General features: G+C 45.6%; 1 protein-coding gene and 1 long non-coding RNA gene across 6 annotated transcripts in view; both read left to right on the top strand.

Annotated features, from left to right (window-relative positions):
• Positions 1-607, top strand: part of LOC126982738 (uncharacterized) — a 1,514-nt gene extending 907 nt beyond the window's left edge. The window contains exons 2-5 of one of the 3 annotated variants that reach the window (XR_007735328.1): positions 1-49; positions 102-180; positions 384-473; positions 578-607. The exon at positions 1-49 is cut by the window's left edge and continues 55 nt beyond it. This is a non-coding gene — a long non-coding RNA (uncharacterized LOC126982738). The other 2 variants (XR_007735326.1, XR_007735327.1) reach the window with 2 other exon arrangements.
• The window catches only part of LOC126982736 (transcriptional activator cubitus interruptus-like), a 226,680-nt gene that overhangs the window by 170,274 nt on the left and 38,906 nt on the right, over positions 1-17,500 (top strand). The gene's annotated exons all lie outside the window — the stretch shown is intronic.

The following is a 17,500-nucleotide window of genomic DNA, read 5'->3' as shown; positions in this document are numbered from 1 at the left end:
CATAGGTAAGATATATAAACACAGGTAAAGGTTAGGTTGGGGAGCACAGGTACATAAGTAAGATATATAAACACAGGTAAAGGTTAGGTTGGGGAGCACAGGTACATAGGTAAGATATATAAACACAGGTAAAGGTTAGGTTGGGGAGCACAGGTACATAGGTAAGATATATAAACACAGGTAAAGGCTAGGTTGGGGAGCACAGGTACATAGGTAAGGTATATAAACACAGGTAAAGGTTAGGTTGGGGAGCACAGGTACATAGGTAAGTTATATAAACACAGGTAAAGGTTAGGTTGGGGAGCACAGGCACATAGGTAAGATATATAAACACAGGTAAAGGTTGGGGAGCACAGGTACATAGGTAAGGTATATAAACACAGGTAAAGGTTAGGTTGGGGAGCACAGGTACATAGGTAAGATATATAAACACAGGTAAAGGTTAGGTTGGGGAGCACAGGTACATAGGTAAGGTATATAAACACAGGTAAAGGTTAGGTTGGGGAGCACAGGTACATAGGTAAGATATATAAACACAGGTAAAGGCTAGGTTGGGGAGCACAGGTACATAGGTAAGATATATAAACACAGGTAAAGGTTAGGTTGGGGAGCACAGGTACATAGGCAAAGTATATAAACAAAGGTAAAGGAATAATTAGAGGACGAACTGCTAAGAAATGTAAGGAAGTTCAGTTCAGGAAAGAAAATGATAAGAATTAGCGGAATAAATCTAGAAAGCGTAGGAAGGCGAGCAATTAATAAGGGTAACAGATTGCAGGTGGGCCGATAATTACTCACAATTGTCGCCACTACCTTGTGAGACTGAGACCCCCCCCCCCTCCCTCCCCTCTCTTCCCCTCCCTCTCCCCCTCTCCCAACCATTCTCTCTTCCCATCCCTCCCCCACACCCTTCCCTCTCTTCCCCTCCCTCTCCCCCTCCCCCAACCATTCTCTCTTCCCCTCCCTCCCCCACACCATTCCCTCTCTTCCCCTCCCTCTCCCCCTCCCCCCAACCATTCTCTCTTCCCATCCCTCCCCCACACCCGTCCCTCTCTTCCCCTCCCTCTCCCCCTCCCCCCAACCATTCTCTCTTCCCCTCCCTCCCCCACCTTCCCCTCTCTTCCCCTCCCTCTCCCCCTCCCCCAACCATTCTCTCTTCCCTCCCTCCCCCACCTTCCCTCTCTTCCCTCCCCCAACCATCTCTCTTCCCCTCCTCCCCCCACTTTCTCTCTCTCTCTCCCCTCTCTCCCCCCTCCCCCAACCATTCTCTTCGCCTCCCTCCCCACACCATTCTCTCTTCCCTCCCTCCCCCTCCCCCAACCAGTCTCTCTTCCCCTCCCTCCCCACACCCTTCCCTCTCTCTTCCTTCCTCCCCTTCTCTACCAACATATCCCCACCCGTCTTCCCTTCTCTTCCCCTTCCTCCCCTCCTCCTTCCTCTCCCAACATTTCCCCACTCTCCTTCCTTCCTCTTTATCTTCCTTTCTCTCCCAACATCTAATTCGTGCGAGGCTCAGTAAATATCGATGTCGTGTCTGACAGATAAGGCGACAAATTCACTGTTGTTTAGTACTCATGATGGGGGAACAAAAATGGTTGGACACAATTCACGGGAAAGATCTCAAGTGGAAAATTGTGACGCTTTGTGGAGGATGGGAATAAGTGCTCCAAGGAATATATATTAACCTTTACAAGTGTATTAAGAAAGCTTGTAATATGAGGGAAACAAAGACAAGGTTGATGATGAGACGCCTCGGCAGAAAAAATACACCAGCCAAACTTAATTAAGGGATACGATATTGATGTTATTAGTTAGGATGAAACGTAGAGGAAAGGAGGATGAGAATTAAGGGAAGAAAGGGTAAGGAAAGGAAAGAGAAGGAACGAAGGGAGAGAAGGGGATGGAGGGGATGGTAGGAAGGGAAAGAAAAAGAAATGTAAGAGAAGGGAAGTGAAGGTAGGAAGGAAGGAAAGTGAGGGCAAGCAAAGGAAAGAAAAGGAAGCATAAAGGAAGGAAAGGGAAGGAACGAAGGAAAGTTAGGTTAGCAAAGAAAAAAGGAGAAAGCGTAAGGGAAAGAAAGGAAGAGAATGCAAGTAAAGGAAAGAAAAGAAAACATGAAAGAAAGAAAGGAAGGGAAGAAGGGATGATAGGCAAAGGGCGATAAGGAAAATACAAGGAAAAGAAGGGCAGCGGCAGGGGCATAGCAGGGTCAAACTACGCTCAAGCAAGGGAGGAGGAAGAGGATGCCAAGAGGGCGGGTGTGCCAAGGTGGGTGTTGGGCGCCAGCGATCAGGTTGAAGGGCGAGGAGGAAGCCTTTAGCGAGCGTGACCCGGAACAGAGGAAGAAGACGACGACGAAGAAGATGAAGAAGAAGAAGAAGAAAAGGAAGAAGATGCAGAAAAAGAAGAGGGCATTGTGGCATAGGTTAAGGCGTTTGATATAGTTGTTGATATAGTTTGATAGTGTTGTCGATCTTAACAGCATACATCCTATACCTATGAAAAGGGATGATTACGTTCGGAAAGGCCTTTGTTTTGCACGTGGCCTGATAATGATAGTAATAATAGTGGTTAATGATGATGACGATAGTGATGAGAAGGTGGAGTTTGAGCGAATGTGGAGATTGTGATATGAAAAGTAGAAGGAGAGAAGAGAAGAGAAGGAGAGGAAATCAAAGGGAAAAGAAGAGAAGGAAAGAGGAGGAGGAATAGGAGATGATGCTGAGGGAAGAGGAAGACTGCGAGATGAACCAAGAGGAGGAAGAGGAAGAAGAGGAGGAGAAGGAGATGCAGAAGTGAAGAGTATTATGACACACACACACACACACACACACACACACACACACGCACTTTCCTCTCTCCTGCTCTCTCTCTCTCTCTACGCTTGGCACTCACCACCACCATCACCACCACCACCATCACCACCACCACCACCACCACCACCACCATCACCACCACCACCACCACCACCACCACCACCACCACCACCACCACCACCATCACCACCACCACCACCACCACCACCACCACCACCACCACCATCACCACCACCATCACCACCACCACCACCACCATCACCACCACCACCACCACCACCACCATCACCACCACCACCACCACCACCACCGTCTTCTCCAAGGTTACTAAGTGAATATATTGGCGGTGTGTCTTAACCTAGAGAAATTATTTTGTATGTAAGCAACGAGGTCAATATTCTCTCTTCCTCCTCCTCCTCCTCCTCCTCCTCTTCTTCTTCTTTTTCTTCTTCTTCCTCCTCCGCCGTCTTCTCTCTCTCTCTCTCTCTCTCTCTCTCTCTCTCTTCTCCAGTTTCTTCCTTTCTCCATTTCTTTCTCCATCTTTTCATCTCCCTCTCTTCTCCTTTCTCCTCTTTTCTCTCTTACCATTTCTATTCCTATTCCCTCTCTTCTCTTCCTCCCTCTCCTCCCTCTCTCTTCCTCTCTCTCCTCCCTCTTTCTTCTCCTTCTCTCATCTTTTCTCTCCCTATCTCTCTTTCTCTTCCCCTCCTCCTCCTTCTCCTCCTCCTCCTCCTCCTCCTCCTCCTCCCCTCACATTGCGTCTTGCCACTACCACGCTACCTCTTAATCAACAGCCCTCCTCCTCCTCCTCCTCCTCCTCCTCCTCTCATTCTTCATGTTCACGCATTAGAAGTGAGAGGAAGAAAGGAGTGCAGAAGAAGAAATAGATGAAGAAGAAGAAGAAGGAGAGAGGAAAGTAGAAGGAGGAGGAGAGAATGAAGGAAATTGTGAATGAAAGTAAGAGAGAGAGAGAGAGAGAGAGAGAGAGAGAGAGAGAGAGAGAGAGAGAGAGAGAGAGAGAGAGAGAGAGAGAGAGAGAGAGAGAGAGAGAGAGAGAGAGAGAGATCTTGGAGTAGCAGAATGAAGTAGAGCAAGAGAAAAAAAAATATCAGGAAAAAAAATGAGAAAAAATAAAAACAATAAAGATAACAAGAATAATAGAAAGAAAATTTAGAAAGAAGAAAAGGAAGGAGAATTGAGATAAAGGAAGACAGGGAAGGAAAAAGAAGGATAACAACAGAGAAAGAAGAGAAGGAGAACTGTGAGAAAAGAATGGGAAGAAGAGGAAGAGGAAGAAGAAAAAAGAAGAAAAGAAGAAAAAATGATAATAATGATAACTGAAAGAAAAGGGAAGAAGAGGAAATGAGTCAAAGGAAAGAAGAGGAAGAGGAATAAGAAGAAGAAAACTAATAATATGAAGCAGAAGAAGAAGAGAAGGAATAGGAAGAAGAAGAAGAAGAAGGATATCTGATACAAAAGGGAAGAACAAGAGGAAGAGAGTTAAAGAAGAAAAGAGGAAGAGGAAGAAGAAGAAAACTAATAATATGAAGCAGAAGAAGAAAACCCCGAATAAGAAGAAGAGGAAGAGGAAGAAGAAGAAGAAGGATAACTGAAACAAAAGGGAAGAACAAGAGGAAGAGAGTTAAAGAAGATAAGAGGAAGAGGAAGAAGGAGAAGAAAACTAATAATAGAAACAGAAGAAGAAAAATCACGAAGCAGAAGAGGAGGAGGAGGAGGAGGAGGAGGAGGAAGCATCGTCCTGAGACCTACAACCCCCTCGACCATTAAGACGCAAAACATGAAGGCAGAAAACCCATGTAACAGATATTTTGGCCCGCGCTGAAGGGGAGGGAAGGGGCGAAGGGAAGGGAAGGGAAAAGAAAGCAAGGGAATGGGTGAGGAGAAGGGGAGGGGAGGAAGAGGATGACACCAAGACAAGGGAAGGGATGAAGGGAAGGGAAGGGAAAAGAAAGCAAAGGAATGGGTGAGATGGGAAGAGATGTTAGGAATGGAGGAAGGAAACGAGAGAAGAAGAAAAGGAAGGAGAGGAAGCCGAGAGAATGAAGTAGAGGGAATAGAAATGAAAGAGAATGAAAAGTGAGAAAGTTTAGGGAATAGAAACGAAAGAGGAAAAATGAAGAAAATGAAATAAAAAGAAGGAGGCAGAACAAGGAAGAATGAAAGTGAAGGAAGGAAGGAAGGAAGGAGGAAGGGAAAAAAGTTAAAAAAAAAAGTGAAGCGAAGGTAAAGGAAGAGGAAGAAGAAGAAAAAGAAGAGAGATGTTTGAAAGGAGGAAAGTGGTGAGGGGAAGAGGAGGAGGAGGAAGAGGAGGAGGAGGAGGAGGAGGAAGAGGAGGAGGGGGTCATGTTGGCACCTTGAAGGGCCATTACCTTAGTGTGGTCAACCCTCACGACCACAGCTGTCACCTCCTCCTCCTCCTCCTCCTCCTCCTCCTCCTCCTCCTCCTCTTCAAGCACTCTTTCCTTCCTTCCATCTTCACCAACCCACTCATCCATCTCTCTCTCTCTCGTGCATTACTTCCAAGAGCGCTGGCAAGAGAGAGAGAGAGAGAGAGAGAGAGAGAGAGAGAGAGAGAGAGAGAGAGAACACTCGCAAATATAGACAGGCAGGCAAAACAAACAAAGAGACAGACAGACAATTGAAGAAGAAGAAGAAGAAGAAGAAGAAGGAATGGGAGGAAAGGAAGAAAGTGAAGGAGGGTGGAAAGAAGAGGAAGAAGAAGAGGAGGAGGAGGAGGAGGAGGAGGAGGAGGAGGAAAAGAAAAAAAATCAAGAGGAAAGAGAGAAAAAAAAGGAAGGAAGAAAGTGAGGAAGGTTAGAGAGAGGAGGTAGCGAAGAAGAAGAAGAAGAAGAAAAAGAAGAAAAGAGGAAGAGACGATACATGAAGAAAAGCAAAAAGAGAGGAAAGGAAAGGAAGACAGTGGGTGAGGGAGGTTAAAGGGCGGAGGAAGAAGAAGAAGAAGAAGAAAAAGAAGAAGAAGGAGAAGACGAAGGAAAGAGAATGAGGAAAGTTAGGGAGTGGAGGAAGGGCGTAGGAGGAGAAAGAAGAAGAAGGAGAAGACGAAGGAAAGAGAATGAGTGAAGTTAGGGAGTGGAGAAGGGCGTAGGAGGAGAAAGAAGAAGAAAAAGAAGAAGTAGGAAAAGAAGGAAAGAGAATGAGGGAAGTTAGGGAGTGGAGGAAGGGCGTAGGAGGAGAAAGAAGAAGAAGAAGGAAAAAGAAGGAGGAAAGAGAATGAGGGAAGTTAGGGGGTGGAGAAAGCGTAGGAGGAGAAAAGAAGAGGAAGAGGAGGAGGAGGAGGAGGTGACAGGGCCAGTGCCAACAGCTCGTAAAGTCTTGAGTGCCAGCGAGTGACAGTGTGGCGCTAACTGTCCCATTGGGTGCCGCTAGAGACGGGACTTCCCACGCTCTCTCTCTCTCTCTCTCTCTCTCTCTCTCTCTCCACCCCCCCTTTACCCCCCCGTGGATCAAAGGCGCAGCGTGGCATTAAAAACTAAGGAATTTGATATCAAGGGGAGAGCGTAGACACGTTGAAGAAGAGGAGGAGGAGGAGGAGGAGTGGCGTATGTATGTATGTATATGGGTGCGAGTAATGGGTTGAAGGAAGGGGGAAGAAGTGATGGGAAAAAGAAGGGGTGTTATGGGGGTGGGGAGTGAAGGAAGGGAAGAATGTGTGGGGAGGGGGTGGGGAGTGCAGGGGAGCAGCATATGGATGAAAGGGGGATGTATGATGGAGGGGAGAGGGAGGGGAGCTTCGTGGTGTGTGTATATTGGAATGGGTGATGGTCCGAAGGAAGGGGATGTGTTGAGAGTTTGGGGTGAAGGGGAGGCAGGAGGTTATGGGGGAAGGGGTGAGGGGAAGGACGTTAAGGTCAAAACTGCTCCCTCTATCAACCCTTCCTCAGCCATTTCCTAGTCCTTCGTTTCCTCCTCTTTCTCTTCCCTGCAATATTTCTTCTCTTCTCTTTTCTCTTCTCTGCTATATTGCCTCTTCTCTTTTCTCTTCTCTGATATATTTCTTCTCTTCTCTTTTCTTCTCCTTCGTTCACTACCCATTTTTCTCTCTCTCGTTTAATATCCCTTCTTTATCCATTCCTCGTCCTTCTTATCCCTCTCTTTCAATTCTCTTATTCAGTTATTTTCTCTTTTCCTTTCTTCTTCTCTTTCTGTCAATTCTTCTGTCTTTCTCTATCATCCCTTCTTCGGCCATTACTTAGTCGTTCGTGTTCTCCTCTTTCTCTTCTCTGCTGTTTCTTATCTTCTCCTTTCTTCTCTTTCTCTTACTCTTCCCATTCTTCTTCCTTCCTCCTCATTCTTCGGCCATTTCCTCGTCCTTCGTGCTCTCCTCTTTCTCTTCTATGCTGCTTCTTCTCTTCTTCTCCTTTCCTCTCTCCTACTCTTCCCATTCCTCTGCCTTCCTCTACCATCCCTTCTTCGGCCATTTCCTCTCCTCCTCTTTCTCTTCTCTGCTCTATCTCTTCTCTTCTTCTCCTTTCCTCTCCTTCCCTTTCTCTTCCCATTCTTCTGCCTTCCTTTACCATCCCTTCTTCTGCCATTTCCTCTCCTCCTCTTTCTCTTCTCCTTTCCTCTCCTTCCCATTCTTCAGCCGTCAAACAAACACGTCTTTTCATTGCCGACGTTAATTGCTCGTCACGAAAATAGTAGAAAAAGAAAAGATTCGGTGTTTATTTAACCACTAAAAGAAAAATAAAGAGGGAAGGTAATTGTCACGCACAGAAATTCATGCAAACACGAACGCTTCTTGTATTAATTTGCTGTATGGTAAAAAATGGTCAAAACGGGAAATATATATAAAAAAAAAGGATAGGATACAGTAGTTATTTAATCACCAGAAGAAAAACAAAGAAGAGAAATGAATAAAGTCAGACACAAAAATTTATTCAAACACAAACGCTCATTCTAATTGTCGGGGAAACTTAGACAAAACGAGAAAAAAAAAGGAAAAAAGAAAGAAAACATCCAGTATTTATTTCACCAAAGAAGAAGAAGAAGAAATGAAGTTTGTCAAAGAAATTCATGCAAACACAAACGCTCATTCTAATTGTCGGGGAAACTTAGACAAAACGAAAAAAAGGAAAAAAATAAGCAAAACATCCAGTATTTATTTCACCACCAGAAGAAGAAGAAGAAGAAATGAAGTTTATCAAAGAAATTCATGCAAACACAAACGCTCATTCTAACTGTCGGGGAAACTTAGTCAGAACGAAAAAAAATAAAGAAAAACTCCTCCAGAGGAAAAGTAAAGAAGGAAAATAAGATAAATAAAGTTGCACAAAAAATTCATGCAAACACAAATGCTTCTTATAATTGCCGGGGAAACTTAAACAGAACAACAACAACAAAAAAAACTACAGTATTTATTTAACTGAAAGAAAATTAAATAAAGTTACTCTAAAAAATTCATGCAAACACAAACGCTTCTTATAACTGTCTGAAAAAATATTGAGTATTTAGTTAACCACCTGAAGAAAAGTAAGGAGGAAAAATAAATTGTCAGACAGAAACTTATGCAAACACAAATCCCTAAAATTACCGGAGTACCCACTTGGTCGAGACGAAAGAAATTAAAATCCAGTATTTATTTCATCGCCAGGAGAGGAATAAGGTCACGCAGAATTCATGCAAGCACAAACGGAAACACAGCAAGACCCGGTGTTTATTTGACCACCAGAAGAAAAATACAGAAGAAAAATAATTATAGTCACACTTCGAAAGCTGTGCAGGCAGAAACACACAAGCATTGGCCCTTGCTCGCGCGTGCTACAAGAGGCGGAGGCGGTGCCCGAGTGTTTGCCTTGGCGCGGACCCGTGAGCCGAGTGCCGCCGAGATACACAAACACGGGGAGGCAGGCAGGAAGGAAACATAGAAACACAGGCAACAGAAAGCCTACTCTAACGATTTGATCTGCTGGACAGTGACTTCGTGTCTGCTGAGCGGATCAAAGCACTTAGCAAGTACGTCCAGCTCACTCCTGACGCAGCGAAGTGACCGGCGATGCGATTTCTAAAGAAGTTGACGGTATCCGCACTTATACTTGTGCAGGAAGGTTGTTCCAATGGCGGATGGCTTGGTCTGCCTCGCTTGGATAGGTAGACCGTTATTTTTAGTTTTTGAGTTCGTATGTAGCTATATAAAATAAAAAAAACGGAGTAATCGACTTTACTGAACTTCCTCCGGTGTGTGTGTGTGTGTGTGTGTGCGTGTGTGCGCCGAGAAGTCTCCTTCCTTGGGTCTGCACATAATATATCACAACTAATGTAATCTCCCGAAGTCTCTAGAAGGCTGAAATTCTCCCTTCCTGCATAGTGATTTTCAGGTCAGTGTCTCCAGCTGTTCCCCGCTAACTCGTGTACCTGTCGAGGTGTGTGAAGGAGTAGCTGCCATTACCACTAATAATAAGACCAATAAAATACCTTGACGTCCTCTTTCTGCACAGTGATTTTCAAGTCAATACGTTAGACCCGTTCACTCCTCCCTCGCTGACTCGTGTATCTGTCAAGCTTTGTAAAAGAGTGTAGATTGTTACGCTCCAAATTTGCCTAAACTATGGACCCTTTAAACTTGAGGTGGAGTTAGAGGAGGTGACTCGGTGCATTGTGGATTATCTCACTTTGTTTTATCCCCAGTTGTGTGGAGACGGAAAAGATTCGAACATTATGAGCCAAGCTTCGTGAGGTTATTGACGGTGGAAGGTTTAGAGTGTGAGGAGGGAGAGAAAGGGAAGAAGAGGAGGAAAGAAAGAGGGCAAAGAGGGAAAAAAAGAAAGGAAGGGAGTGGATGAGAATGAAGAAAGGGAAGAAGAAAAGGGAAATCGTAAATGAGAAGGAGAGGAGAAAGAAAAGGATGCGGAGAAAGAGATTAAGATAAGGAATAAAAGAAAGCATAGAAGAAAAAAAAGAGATAACAATAGAGAAGAAGAGAGAGAGGAGTGAAGATAAAAAGCAAAAACAGCCGAAGAAAGGAGAGTAAGAAAATGAGAAGAAGAAGAAAGAAAACAACAAGGAAAGGAGAAGAAAGAAGACAAGCCACATCAGCGAACTATTTCCTATCTACATTTACCTTCAACAGACACAAAACTTTAACCATTGTCTAATAAACCGACTTGTTCCCTCTTTTTTTGTCTTCTCCTTCCCTTTTCTCCTTTCTTCTTCTTCTCCATTCATTGTTGTGGTTTGTTTTCCCCTTCTTTCAATCTTTTTCTTCCTCCTTTCTTCATTTTGTCTTCTTTTGTCTTCCCTTTTCTTCTTTCTCCTTTCTTCTTCTTCATTCATTGTTGTGGTTTGTTTTCCCTTCTTTCAATCTTTTTCTTCTTCCTTTCTTCATTTTGTCTTCTTCCCTTTTCTTCTCCATTCATTATTGTGCTTTGTTTCCCCTTCTTTCAATCTTTTTCACCCTCCTTTCTTCATTTTGTCTTCTTCTCTTTCCCTTATCTCCTTTTTCCTCCTCCATTAAAATTTTTGTCCTTGTGGTTTGTCTTATTTTCTTCTATTATTTCCTTCATTACAGTTTTCTCTAATCTCCCTCTTTTATCACATTATTGCTTCTCCTCTCCTTGCTTCTCATCCCTCCCTCCCTCCCCCTCTCTGCATTAGTCGAGATAGCAAAGGTCCCAAACGCTACCACCGAAGCCAATTTCTTCTACACTATTAACAATCTAAGTAAAGTCTGGGCCTAGGGGAGTTAGCGAGTGTTTGACGTCTGCAGCTTAAGCGAGTGTGTGTTTGACTATTGCAGGAGCTTGGGGTGGAGTTAGTGGTGACATTTTAAAGACAGGGAGGAAGGGAGGAGAAGGGAAGGGTGGAGACGGAGAGAGAATGAAGGGAAAGGGAGGAGGAAGGGAGGAAGGAACAGGGGTGAAGACAGAGGGAGAGAGAAGGGAAGGGAGGGGTGAGGAAGGGAGAGAAAGAAGGGGTGAGGGAGAAAAGTAGAGAGAAGGGAGGTTAGAGAAACGGAGAGGAAGAAGGGAGGAGAGAGAGAGAGAGAGAGAGAGAGAGAGAGAGAGAGAGAGAGAGAGAGAGAGAGAGAGAGAGAGAGAGAGATGGAAGGGCACAAAACACAACAGCTAAGTGATGGGAAGGGAGGAAACGGGAGAGAAAGAAGGGAGAAGGGAAGGGAGGGGAGGTAGACGAGGGAGAGGAGAGAAGAGAAGGGAGGGGAAGAAAGAGAAGAAGACTGACTGGCAGGGGAGAGGAGGGAAGGGGAAAGGAGAAGGGGGGAGAGGGAAGGGGAAAGGAGAAGGGGGGAGAGGGAAGGAAAGAGAAGGGGGCGATTAGGTGATAGGAAAAAGGGAGGGGAAAGAAGGGAAGAGAGAGGGGTAGAAAAAAGGGGAAGGGTGGGGAGAGGGGAGATAAAGAGGGGGGGTGGAGGGGGGCCATTTATAGCCTGGGTGAATGGGAGGTTTGTGAAGGGGAGGACGTTTCTTGGCTAAGCTCCCCACCCCCTCCCCTTTTCCTCCCCTCCCCCTCCCTTTCTCCCCTCCCTTCTTGCTCTCCCCATTAACACATATGCACCCAACATCGCCACCTCCTTTCTCTCTCTCTCTCTCTCATCATCTACGCCCTCTCTGTCACCTTATCGGACACACACACACACACACACACACACACACACACAGAGAGAGAGAGAGAGAGAGAGAGAGAGAGAGAGAGAGAGAGAGAGAGAGAGAGAGAGAGTGAGAGAGAGAGAGAGAGAGAGAGAGGAGGAGACAGATTGACTACTGAATTGAGAGAGAGAGAGAGAGAGAGAGAGAGAGAGAGAGAGAGAGAGAGAGAGAGAGAGAGAGAGAGAGAGAGAGAGAGAGAGAGAGAGAGAGAGAGAGAGAGAGAGAGAGAGAGAGAGAGTTGTTACAGAGGTATGGGGATGGGGTTGACTATGATGTTGGGGAGAGAGTGAGAGAGAGAGAGAGAGAGAGAGAGAGAGAGAGAGAGAGAGAGAGAGAGAGAGAGAGAGAGAGAGAGAGAGAGGAGATGAGAGGAGAGGAGAGAGAGAGAGAGAGAGAGAGAGAGAGAGAGAGATTAGGTTAATAGGAAGGGGTTACAAGAGATAGGAGGAGAGGGAGAGAGGGAGGGGTGGATAAGGTAGATGGGAGAGGAGAGAGAGGGAGGAAAGGGGAGGATAGAGGGATGAGAGATTAGGTTAGATTGAAAAAAAGAAAAGGGAAGAGAGTGGAGGGGAAGGGGAGGGGGTGGATATGGTGAAGAAGGGAAGGGGAAGAGGGAGGAAGAGGAGGTATGGGGAGGAAAGGGGAGGAAAGAGAGGGGTGAGAGATTAGAGTGTAAAAAGAAAAGGGAAGAGAGGGGAGGGGAAGGGGAAGAGGGAGGAATAGGAGGTATGGGGAGGAAAGGGGAGGAAAGAGAGGGGCGAGAGATTAGGTTAGAGTAGATTGTATAAAGAAAAGGGTAGAGGGGGGAAGGGAAGGGGAGGGGGTGGATATGGTGAAGAGGGGAGGGGGAAGGGGAGGGGGTGGATATGCTGAAGGAGGGGAGGGGGAGGGGGGGGAGGGTATGGTGAGTGCGGTGTTCCCTTTCTGGCACTATGCGAGCAATGTGTCGGCCGCGCAGTGCCAGCAGTGTTGCCAAGTCGACACCTCCGTCAAGGGTGAGGAATGCCAGCCAGGGGAGAGACGCAGTGTTGCCAAGCTTGCGGAGGTGTTGGTACTGCTGCTACGCTAATGTTGTGTTGCCGTTGTTGTTGTTGTTTTCTGTTTGTCATTTTCTTCATATGGCGGCGGCGGGCGGGAGTCGAACTTGGCACGCTAACCACTCAACCACCGCCTCCTCAAAATTACGTGTTTTCTTGTTGTTGTTTTTATGATTGAGCTGTTTGCTATGATGTAATAAAATATCTATGGCATTGTGACGAAGATGAGCACCGAGGCCATGCGTATCTATAGCTTATGTCCAGAACTGTTGCTTTGAAGGGTTGGTCGTGGCAGGGGTGTTGGTTATACTGGCAGGTGCAAAAATATCAAGATCATCTAATTTAGGAACTCATTAAGGGAAAGGAAAGGAAGGGTAAGGGAAGGGAAGGGAGAGGAAAGGAAAGGGAAGGGAAGGGAAAGGAAAGGAAAGGAAAGGGAAGGAAAGGAAAGGAAAGGAACGGAGAGGAAAGGAAAGGGAAGGGAAGGGAACGGAAGGGAGATGAAAGGGAAGGAAAGGAAAAGAAAGGGAAAGGAAAGGAAAGGGAAAGGAAAGGGAAGAGAAGGGAGATGAAAGGAAAGGAAAGGAAAGGAAAGGAACGGAGAGGAAAGGAAAGGGAAGGGAAGGGAACGGAAGGGAGATGAAAGGGAAGGAAAGGAAAGGAAAGGAACGGAGAGGAAAGGAAAGGGAAGGGAAGGGAACGGAAGGGAGATGAAAGGGAAGGAAAGGAAAGGAAAGGGAAGGAAAGGAAAGGAAAGGAAAGGGAAGAGAAGGGCATTGGAAGCTGAACAAGAATTACAAGAAGAAAAACACGTATTAATTAAAGGTATACAAAAAAGATTAATCATTTTAGGACCTCATAATAATTTCGGAACTCGTGAAAGGAAGATTAAATATAAGTTCTGGTGTCCGAGGAATGAGAATTATGAACAAGAACAACGAGAACAAAAATAATATTTGAAGGTACATGAAAAGATTATCTATTTTTAGGAACATAATAATTCTAGGAAATGTTAAGTCTTTGGAAATGTCTTGGTATCTCTAGTACATCTTTGTGTATTTATAGGGAGTTTGTGATATCTATAGTACATCTTTGTGTATTTATGGTCCTCCCCCTCCTCCTCCTCCTCCTCCTCCTCCTCCTCATTCTTTTCTTCCTCCTCCTCTTTCTTCTTTCTTGTCCTCCTCCTCCTCCTCCTCTTTCTTTTCTTCCTCCTCCTCTTTCTTCTTTCTTGTCCTCCTCCTCCTCCTCCTCCTCTTTCTTTTCTTCCTCCTCCTCTTTCTTCTTTCTTGTCCTCCTCCTCCTCCTCCTCCTCTTCCCCCATCACCAATTTTTCCTCCTCGTCCTTTCTCTTCCCTGTCATAGTTCTTTTGCCTCTCCTCCTCCTCCTCCTCCTCCTCTTTCATCTTCTTCCTTGTCCTCCTGTTTCTTCTTAATTTCTCTCCTCTCCCTCCTCCTCCTCCTCCTCCTCCTTCTTCTTCCTTGTCCTCCTCCTGTTTCTTCTTAATTTCTCTCCTCTCCCTCTTCCTCCTACTCTTCTTTCAACCTTATCCTCTTATTTGCCTTCTTGCCTCTCTTTATCCTCCTCCTCCTCCTCCTCCTCCTCCTCCTCCCTTTAAAACATATGGTCGTGTGTGCAAATCGTGTCGTCGTGTATAAAGGGAGCCAAGGAAATAAATCCCTACGCAGCGTATGAATAAGCATGATAATTGCCCGCAGTGGTTTAAAATGGTCTTGAATATTACGCCATTTATAATAAGGAGGGTCTATTTTACCTATTTTTAGCTTGGTTTCTTCTTTATTTTATTATGTCTACAGGTATGAGGGGAGAGGGGGTCTGTGTGTGTGTGTGTGTGTGTGTGTGTGTGTGTGTGTGTGTGTGTGTGTACGATAATTTGTCTCTTAAGATTCACGTGTGTGTGTGTGTGTGTGCGTGTGTGCGTGTGTGTGAATTGATGGGCACAGAATTGCTTATACTCTCTCTCTCTCTCTCTCTCTCTCTCTCTCTCTCTCTCTCTCTCTCTCTCTCTCTCTCTCTCTCTCTCTCTCTCTCTATCTCTCTCTCTCTCTCTTCTCTCTCGTCACTGAATCCTCCGCCTCCTCCCCCGCTACTCACACGTGTTTCACAATATATAAAGCAAATCACATCCTTCATAAACCAACTACGTGATTCAATTCCTCCACACCAGCCTCCACGCACCCGCCGCTTTGCCACAACATTCCTCCCCTTCATACAGTCAGCCCCATTACAGGCTCTTTAGATTTATGGCGTTGGCTCTGCGCTTGTCTTTGTTGCCTCAAGCTGCTGGAGGATACAATTACGTGATTCACTTCAATTCACTGCCTTGCCACTGTGCGCGCTGGCTGGCTAATCTCAGTGCCTCTCCCTCGCATTCTCGTATGTACAACACTCAGGCTACCAAGTCACTCCCGCCTTAGAGCTTCTGGTGGTATGAAAACTGCCGAAAATTGACACTGTACTTTTACCATGGTCCAGCATCTTAATTTTCGATAGTGTTTCTGTTGTTATTTGTGTGCTGGCAGGTACTTTCAGGGGGGGGAGAGCGGGCTACTGGACGAATTTTAGAGAATAAACCGTCTGAGAGAGAGAGAGAGAGAGAGAGAGAGAGAGAGAGAGAGAGAGAGAGAGAGAGAGAGAGAGAGAGAGAATCAGGAGAACGGTCTAAGAGAAATTATGATCAAGAAAACAGTCTGAGAAAAGAGTTTAGCAAGAGAACAGCCTGAGACGAGAAATATTGCCAAGAGAACAGCCTGAGACGAGAAGTATTGCCAAGAGAACAGCCTGAGACGAGAAATATTGCCAAGAGAACAGCCTGAGACGAGAAGTATTGCCAAGAGAACAGCCTGAGACGAGAAATATTGCCAAGAGAACAGCCTGAGACGAGAAATATTGCCAAGAGAACAGCCTGAGACGAGAAATATTGCCAAGAGAACAGCCTGAGACGAGAAGTATTGCCAAGAGAACAGCCTGAGACGAGAAATATTGCCAAGAGAACAGCCTGTGTAGAGAAGTATTGCCAAGAGAACAGCCTGAGACGAGAAATATTGCCAAGAGAACAGCCTGAGACGAGAAATATTGCCAAGAGAACAGCCTGAGACGAGAAGTATTGCCAAGAGAACAGCCTGAGACGAGAAATATTGCCAAGAGAACAGCCTGAGACGAGAAATATTGCCAAGAGAACAGCCTGAGACGAGAAATATTGCCAAGAGAACAGCCTGAGACGAGAACAGCCTGAGACGAGAAATATTGCCAAGAGAACAGCCTGAGACGAGAAATATTGCCAAGAGAACAGCCTGAGACGAGAAGTATTGCCAAGAGAACAGCCTGAGACGAGAAATATTGCCAAGAGAACAGCCTGAGACGAGAAGTATTGCCAAGAGAACAGCCTGAGACGAGAAGTATTGCCAAGAGAACAGCCTGAGACGAGAAGTATTGCCAAGAGAACAGCCTGAGACGAGAAATATTGCCAAGAGAACAGCCTGAGACGAGAAGTATTGCCAAGAGAACAGCCTGAGACGAGAAATATTGCCTAGAGAACAGCCTGAGACGAGAAATATTGCCAAGAGAACAGCCTGAGACGAGAAATATTGCCAAGAGAACAGCCTGAGACGAGAAAGAACAGCCTGAGACGAGAAATATTGACGAGAAATATTGCCAAGAGAACAGCCTGAGACGAGAAATATTGCCAAGAGAACAGCCTGAGACGAGAAGTATTGCCTAGAGAACAGCCTGAGACGAGAAGTATTGCCAAGAGAACAGCCTGAGACGAGAAGTATTGCCAAGAGAACAGCCTGAGACGAGAAATATTGCCAAGAGAACAGCCTGAGACTAGAAGCATTGCCTAGAGAACAGCCTGAGACGAGAAGTATTGCCAAGAGAACAGCCTGAGACGAGAAATATTCCCAAGAGAACAGCCTGAGACGAGAAATATTGCCAAGAGAACAGCCTGAGACGAGAAAGATTACCCAAGGAACAGTGAAAGAAGAGAAAAAGCATCAAGAAATCATTTTGAGAAGAGGGAGATGAGAAAAGAAGAGAAAGAGAAGAGATTATCACCAAAACTGTCTGAATAAAGAAGAGGAAGAAGAGACAACCAGCATCACGTACTAAGGAATCCATCTGTCCATCCACAACAAGGGAGTCATCGGGAACCGGCTTGCCATTGGACTGGACAGAGACGCTCCCATTCATCTCGTGCTCTCCGCGGGGCCATTGCGATGCTGGGCGCGTGTGTCGTGTTGATTAGGCGCGCGTGTGACTCGCAGCTTCAAATATCACTGTGGCATGCAGCGAGGGGGGGTGGAAGGCAGTCACTCCACCAGAATGTGCTTGCCTGTGAATCAAAGGCTTGAGATTCTGTTTGATAATGGTCTTCGATGGGGTGTAATTCGCTGGGTTGAAGCATGTTAGATTGTCACGTGTTGGGGGGAGGGATGTAGAAGGGGGAGGGAGGTCATCGCTTCTCTAATATGACTTGATACCAGGCAGAGTAAATCACACATATCTTAGTACAGTTTTTCTCCCTATATATTAACTCCATACATATATACCTACAAGTAACTATCAGTAGACTAAGATAATCACTCTAACGTTGAACTGACTGAACGACTGAAGACGGCTACAGCGTCCACGGAAACTCTCTGGTAAATACACATCTTCCGTCTGTAAGTGTGGTCCTGTTCACGTCAAGTATCTACAATATTACCAAGTCGAGGGTATAGCAAGGCCAGGGCGTCTCGGCAGAAAGAAAGGCTCACTCCAGCTCTCCTTCCAAAACCTGAAGCAAAACTATATACACCGCTTTCTAATCCATACATGTCAGTCTATAAAGCTAGCCAAGTCGACGGTATACCAGGGACGTGAAGTCAGGTCAGAGAGGAGACTCCCGACAGTTTTCATTTCCCAACTTGGAGACAAAAAGATAAAAGAAAACAACGTTGCATCTAAAAACTGCTCCCTCCAGTGAAGCAAGTGTTTAAAGTA

Source organism: Eriocheir sinensis, chromosome 51, assembly GCF_024679095.1.
Source record: "Eriocheir sinensis breed Jianghai 21 chromosome 51, ASM2467909v1, whole genome shotgun sequence".
Taxonomy (NCBI): Eukaryota; Metazoa; Arthropoda; class Malacostraca; order Decapoda; family Varunidae; genus Eriocheir; species Eriocheir sinensis.
The sequence above is the reverse complement of the archived record's forward strand: the minus strand, read 5'-3'. Positions and strand labels throughout refer to the sequence as shown.